The 7,727-nt window shown below is 41.1% G+C and overlaps 1 long non-coding RNA gene across 1 annotated transcript; it reads right to left on the bottom strand.

The window, feature by feature from the left end:
* Positions 1-4,065: 4,065 nt before the first annotated feature.
* On the bottom strand, positions 4,066-6,816 carry LOC116816491 (uncharacterized). The gene is made up of 3 exons (XR_004371727.2): positions 6,735-6,816; positions 6,221-6,313; positions 4,066-4,188 (listed from the first exon to the last, which is right to left on the bottom strand). It is a non-coding gene; the product is annotated as an uncharacterized LOC116816491 (long non-coding RNA).
* Between the last annotated feature and the right edge of the window lie 911 nt (positions 6,817-7,727).

Below are 7,727 nucleotides of genomic sequence, written 5' to 3'. Positions count from 1 at the left end.
GTGACACATATCCAGAGAGAAGCTTCATACACATTGTAGACTGGGACTCTAAAACGGCGCATGCCGTAAAGTGCACAAAAAGGGGGAGAAGTGGGTGCGAGCTAGCTGGTTTTCCCACATTCAGCACAATAAGCGTTTCAACATTGGTCCTTTGTGCTAGGACTAACGTCTGCAAATTGATGTCTTTGGGTTGTGTTAAAGAGTAAGCCATCTATCACATAGGTCCAGTTATCGCTGGTGCTGAGAAATAGATAGGAATGAATTGCGCCCAGGGGTAAACGATGCTGGTCTGTCGACTCATAGAGTTTTTGAAATCTAATATAGAACACAGGCCAGTTTGGGATCTCTGCCTGGTTCTTGAAAACAGCCTGCCTAAGGGTTGACACTCACGGTCATGAGCCCTCTCAGGCAGGGGGTGATGGACAGTGCCCAAATTTATGCCTTCATTTTGTTTAATGCACAACTCAAGCTGGTAGACGGCTCATGGATGTTAGCTCTGAGGTCTCCAGTTCAATCTGTGGGCGTTACCCAAGATTGCGGAGTTTTTATAAAAATGGAAGCTGATCTGGGATTCAGCAACAGCTGCTGTGACCAGCTTCCTCTGTTCAGGGAAGTATATTAACCCAAACCTTTCAGGTGTGAGTGACACATACACTGTGTGCCCAGCCCACAAGAGCATTGTGAAGTGTGTTACAGCTGCGCAGCTGGGGAGTTTTCTTCTGATTCAGGCTATTAGCTCTAGACACCCACAAGCTCACCTCCCCAGTTCACCGAGATGGTGATTCTTTCCTCTTCCATTCCCTTTTGTCTCTGTATGAGCCTCATTGATTGTATTTTGTTGATATTTACATTGCAAGCTCTTGGACAAATTGGTTTTTTTTTTCGTAAACACACCATTACAACAAAACTCCCATATTTTACAAAGAATTTAATTAAATATTGTGCACCAATGAACCTCTGAAATCAACTCTATCAACCGAGGAATTGGGAACGACAGTTAGTTCAGGTTGGTGGGAGTGCTCCTGGTTGGGCTGAGAAGATTCCAGTTTGGGGTCTCTGCCCTGCTTCTGTGACAGTTTGCCATGTGTTTTATCACCTGAAACTGCAGCTCGCCTCCAGTCTGAATGGTGAAACACAGGCAATTGATTAGGTGATTTTCTCTTTGCTTTGAACATCCAGGATCGTGTGTCTCGATGCTGTACCTCAGGCTTCAGCTAGATTCAGCTCTTCTTCATACAAAATATAGGCGATCATTGTGGTGTTACAATTTATAGGAGGACCTTTCCTGCCTCTCAAAGTACAAGCAGGAACTCTCCAGGCCCTCTTCTTCTTTACTGTGCAAGCCTCGGTGGAAAGCTACATTTACACTTCGAGCCATGCCATTTTTGTAAAATGTCACAAACACCAGTGTCATTGCATTTGGGCTGCCTAAATATTGGGGTTATACTTGTGCTTAGCCGGATTAATGCACTTCGTCAGAATAACATGTCCTGCAAAGATGAGCTGACGAAAAACAGTTTCTTGTGGAGTTTGGAATTTTTTTTTGGTGTGAGATTGTTAAATTTGCTGAGATGTCTCTGTTTTCGTATTCTACTGCAGTTGTTGTATCAATTTAATGTTCAGGCAGTAGGAGGGTGTTCTCTTCTTTTCCTCCAGGTTAAGTGTAATGGTGACATCACCTTGATCAAGTGTTTCAGGCTGTGAAAATGTCCATGTTTAGATATTTGTGAATGTCTTATATTCATATTGTACTTTGAGCAGAGCTTTACACCTAGCCGACTGTTAATGTTATCAAATTGTTTTATTACGTATTGGTTTACGGATGTATAACAATCCAAATATGCAGCGCACTCCTTCCGTGAGAATTTTAAAAGTAAATAGCAGTAACGAATCCTATTTTGCAGTAGGGCAAACCAGAGTGAAGAAGTCTGTATAGAAATGCACAATGATGTAAATACAAAAGTGAAGCAACGTCTAGATCTGCCAGATGGACTTACAGGTCAGTGGAAATACCTGGCCATCCTCCCCACATCCAGCTTGTAGCAGCTCCGTTATAGGAAGTAGTCCAATCCAATGAAAACAGGCCGTTCCGTTTATAAATCCTGTTTGGGACAGACTACAGTCATTTTACATCAAATCCCATCTGGTAAGGTGTATGGATTACCAGGGAATGAGCATAAGGTTGATGTGTCCCGAAACAGGAAACGCAGTGTGTTGAATACCCATCGACATTAGCGCAATCACACCCCATTGTCTCGCAGGAAGTCAGCCATAGATTTATGATCTTTTTGCCAATTTAAATGCGGCAACCTGACCTCATGGACGAAGCATCCACAAGCTACGTCCGGCTGAGAAAAACTGATAGGCGGTAGCCCTGGAAGAACAAGTAACACAAGTTGTCCCATCAGTCAGGGCATCACTAATGAGAAGAGATAGGAGTTCTCTTCCCAAGCAGCACAACTAACCCAACAGCATTTCAGCCTACTGTTAAAGAGAAAAGCAGCTTGATATATTATTCTCCAGATGGGTTTAAATTTCATTGGACTCAGTGGAGGAAGTCCTGATTCACGACTGAGTGAGAGGAGACCTCAGACAACACTAAGAAAGGACTCCGTGCCTTCTCATGCTACTACACTCCCTTTTAATCAGACTCCTGAAGTCAGTGATGAAAAATTCATGACTACGCTTCGTCTGGTGCCAATTTGCCGCAGTGTCTCGTGGGGACACAACTCTGAAAACACACACAAGCAGTTTAGAGGGTCAATTTTTACCTGCCAGTGTATTCTTTCATTTTAGTAAACCATATCTACTTCACCATCAGGATGGATATTAGGGCAGTAAGTTTTGAAATACAGGAAAATGAAGCAGAAGGGTAAATTCCCTACCAGGTCTTCCTTGTTCTCTATCCTCAAGCAGTCTGGAGCCCTGAGCAGCAGTAATCCTACTTCTTGTGCCCAGGAAGCTCTTTCATTGTGAAAAACGGTAACGGCCCCTCTATAACTGTATCCAGCCCAGGGCAAGAGTGCGATTTATCTCCTTGAAAAGAAGAGAGCAATATAGAACAGCAATATTTCTCGATGGATGGATTGCAAACACAGTTTGATACGGGAATGTCAGCCATGTACTGCTGAGTGTGTAATTCTTCTCAACTGGCATGTAGTGTTTGTCTGCAGGCTAGGATAAGCGATGTTGGTGCCCGGAAAAATAACCTGGGATATGGGATACTGGGTCAAGAAGCCCTTTTCGATTCAGGCAGAGCAGGGACTTAACCCTGGTTCTCCCTCATCCCACGTGAGTCCCCTCAGCTCCAGGCTATTGGCTACTCTGTGGTTTCTCTGTTTTTTCATGGAAAACTTTGAAAGGTCTCGGTTTATTTCAACATGAAATGGGAAAATTTTGAATTCTCAAAAGTGCTTATGGGACAGGAAGTCTGTTTCCCATCCAGCTCCATTCAGATCACAATGAACAAGAAAGGTAATGAGAGCAATTGTGCAGGCTCTAACAACAGTGAGATGCCTTTCTGAACAACTTGCTTCTGTTGCAGCTGAGTCATCATCATTATGGCCTGGTTTTCAAAGTGATAGCAACGATGATGTTGACTAAGATGAAAACCTGATATCCCATCTAGCGCAGTGTCAGCGCTGTGGGAGGGAAGTGCATGAGGGTGTCTATGTGTAGCAGCCTATTTGTCTGTTGCATTTGTCAAAATCCCTCTGTTTATCAGTGTCTTTCCCTTGTACTGTTGAGAGATACAAGTTGGGAAGGAGCTGCCCAGGTTCCCTTACTTTGAAGCAAGTGAGCCAGGGATCATTGATTATGTTGACTATAAGGACACCATATTTTTGCTAAGATTTGTTTGTGTCTTTCCATGTAATTAATGTTTAGATGAGGCCCTTGTACATTTTTTGCACAGGGGCAGAAGTACCTTTTGTTGTTAATAAGGACAAGAAGAGCTGGATTCTGATTAAGCCACAATATTACCATAAAGGATATAACAAAAGAGTGAGCTCTGATCAATACCTTCCCTTTTCACAGCATTTGAGAGTTCTGTGTTATTAGCTTGGAGATCATCTCTTTGTCGCGTGCAGTTTTTCAGGGTTTCCTCCAACTGGGTGAAGTTTTTCAGAATAGCCTGTTTCTCGATAAGTTCCTCTTTCTGTCTTCTCACTTGAAGGGAAGCCTGGAGAACTTAAATCCACATCTCAAGAAATCAATTAAAACAAAATTCAATAAACTTATATAAATTGTTTCCCTTTTTCATTATAAGGATGCTAACAACTATTGTGACAGTTGTCATTATGGCTTACATACTGGGGATTGAACTGGAGACCTTCTGAGCTAAAAAGCATGAACTGATACAATTTGAGTGTAAAGACCTGGTCCACCCTGGAAGGATAGATCAATATAGATACAGTAGTCAAGAGTGTGAAAAAAACCTTACCCCAAATCATGTAATTATACTAACTTAACCCCAGCACAGATACAGATATGTAAATGGAAGAATGCTACGCAGCTACCATCGTCTCAGGAGTAGTAGGTCACGTGGGGTTATGCCGGCAGAGCTATGACAATTTAGCTATGCTGGTATAGTATCCATAGCATAGACATACCCAAAGACAGAAAGGTCACTAGTTATGTGCTGTAACAACTCATATCCTCTGTGGATCAGCACACAGGGAGACATGTAACCCACACTCATTAGTGGGTTACACAATGTGGAATTTCAGTTTTATTCTGAAGTTAAAGGAATTAAGGAATTGGTGTAACACTGCTTTGCCATTTACAAAACAATCTCCATGGGTTTAAAATAGAATATGTGCCAAAGATGTTTTTGTCAAAATGTCTTTTTGTTTAAATTTCCTGGCTAGCTGTTCTCATAATTTACACTGATGTAAGTGAGAAGAGAATGACAGCCCCTTTCACATTTGAACTAGCAAACTGAGCAAAATTGAAAAATCAAGAAACCATTCAGAAGCACAAAATATGGAGCCACACAATTCTGTAGGATCATTAATTTTTTGGTTGGGAGCTGAAAAATCTGGAACAAAAATTGATTACTTTTGAACCAAAAGTTATTTTTTCACTTTTTCTTGCCAAAGCAAACTAAAACAAACAAACAAACAAACAAACAAACAAACAAACAAAATAATTTCAGAGCTAAAGGCAGCCAAAATAAAATGAAAAAAATGAAATAAAACAAAAAATTTGGGGATTGTGGTTCACTTCATTTTAAGGGTGTTTTTCAGTCCAAAATTTTTTTTTTCAGTTCTTCCTTTAGTTTTGTTTTCAGGTATTTTTCAATCTCAAATCATTGAAACAAACCATTTCACTTTTTTAAAAAAATATTTTTTTGCCCAAAACTATTTAACAAATTCTATCCAAATTCATGAATAGTTTCAGTGCATGGAAAAATGGATTTTTGGGCTAATAAAATATTCATTGAAAAAAATTCACCCAGTTCTAGTCATGATTCTGTTTCTAACCACATTTAAACTGTAGTCAGAGTTTCAAATCAACTTTAGTCTTAAATCAGAAGGACTCTTAGGACCATCCCTCTCCCTAGGAGTCAGAGCTGGAGCTGCAACACAAGACATAGCTTCAAAGTGGTGTCTATAAAGGTATTTGTAGAGCATTAGTGCAAGCCCTGCTAGCCTTAGGGTACATCCACGCTACCCACTGAATTGACAGTTAGTGATCTATCGGGGATCGATTTATTGTGTCTCATCTAGATGCAATAAATCGATCCCCAAACACATTCCCCGTCGACTCCGGAACTCCACCAGGTGAGAGGCGGAAGCAGAGTCAATGGGAGAGCCGCGGATGTTGATCCTGCGCCATGAGGACAGGTGGTAAGTCAGTCTAAGATACATGGACTTCAGCTACACTATTCTCGCGTACCTGTAGTTGCGTATCTTAGATCGATTCCTCACCTCCCCCCCATTGTAGACCAGGATTGAGTCTATTGACCTGGGCTAAAAGGCTTGCTCCTGCTTGTTCCAAAATGCTGTGCAGACACACCATTAAAGGCGTCTCAGCTTCTCACATGTTTTACTGGGAAAATTCAAATCTGAATGCCAATTGTTTTTCACAAAGTAATGCAAACTGTGACAGGGCCTCACACATGCATTTACACATATCACTCAAATACTTATTAGACTATCCTTTCTAAATGTTATAATGGTTCAGACAATGGTTTGTTGCCTTCTTGGCAAATACTTACACTTGGCACCCAAAACCCCTGCAGTTACTAGCAAAGCCAGGCAGAGGAGCCCCAGAATCATTGTAAGGAGCCATGGTGAAGATGGAGGAGAGTCTAACAGAAATAAGAGAGAAAATGAAAGACGACTAGATCTCTGGTATCAGGTCAGAGCTCTCAGCCACACCAGTCTACCACAGCCAGAACCCACCTATATGGCGCTAAACCAATCCAATAATAATAGCTATTGAATACATGCTCAATAAATCTTGTGTGAATTGAGAAGACATGGAGAGAACAGTCTCTCCCGGTAAAGTCCAGATCTGTCACATCCCAATTTCTGTCCAGTCATTGGCACAGTGTGGTCCTAAGCGAGCTCCCATTAACATGCCATTTCCTTCCACAGTAGACAAAAATCTAATTTTATTGTTCCTTAAACATGAGGCCATGGGCAGCGGCTACACCAGGAGGAGGATGTTTGACTATGAACACTTTGATAAAAGAAAGTAAGGAGCCAGAAGCTCATACTGCATAATACCTTTGCTCTCTGCAGTTGTAGGTCTTTGTTGCCTCTGGTGCTTTGAAGGAGTGTGAAAGTTCAGATCAGAGTAGGTTATCTCCTGCTCACTGGTTTCTGGATGGAAACACAGCTCTATGAAATTCTCATCACAGTAGGTGGGAAAATAACTTCTTAGATGTTAAGGCTAGAAGACACCATTATGAACATCAGGTCTGAGTTCCTGCGTAATGTAACACAGACCATAGAACCTGACCCTGTAATTCCTATTTCCAAGACTAATAACTTGTGGTTGAATTGGGCCATATCTTTTAGAAAGAGAATAAATCTTCATTTAAAGACTCCAAATGGTGGAGAATTATCACATTCCTTGGTTACCTGTTCCACTGGTTAATTACACACATTGTTTAAAATTGTGTCAGATTTCCAATTTGACCTTTATCAGAGTCATCCAATTAGGAAGCAGAAACAATAGCATGTGACTTAGGTGACAGATCACATTGATCCAATAGTGAAGTATGAACAGTGAATTCTTGAAGCAATAGCCACTGCAAATAGTTGACAGCCTACTCCAAGCTTGGAACATATACTATACACTGAATAATTTCATATAGAAACCCATCTTTTAAAAATTGAAGCCTGTTCTTAGATAAGTCATGAACAGAACAAGGGGTGAATTCTCTGAGAATCAGATTTTTCAGTTGTGACTCATGTTGAGTTGTATCTTATTCTGTGAATATGAATAAGGAAAGGAACTAGAATCTGGCCCTGAATTTTTTTCCCCTGCAGTAATGACCTAGTAAAACTGAGTAAAAATTAGTAAGGACATCAGGATTTGGTCCAAAGGCTGTAGCTAGTTAATGTCCACCCCAGACAGAAAGCACGTAGTAAGGTGGTGAGTACAACATTTGTTTCTTATTATTTTCTGCTATCTTCAAAAAAACCTGACCTGTTGAAGCTACATCCTGAGGAGAGGGCCATTGTCTGGGGATTATCTGTTCTTAGAAACTGCAG

Source organism: Chelonoidis abingdonii, unplaced genomic scaffold (genome assembly GCF_003597395.2).
Source record: "Chelonoidis abingdonii isolate Lonesome George unplaced genomic scaffold, CheloAbing_2.0 scaffold2563, whole genome shotgun sequence".
NCBI lineage: Eukaryota > Metazoa > Chordata > Testudines > Testudinidae > Chelonoidis > Chelonoidis abingdonii.
This window is presented reverse-complemented; position numbering and strand designations above follow the sequence as displayed.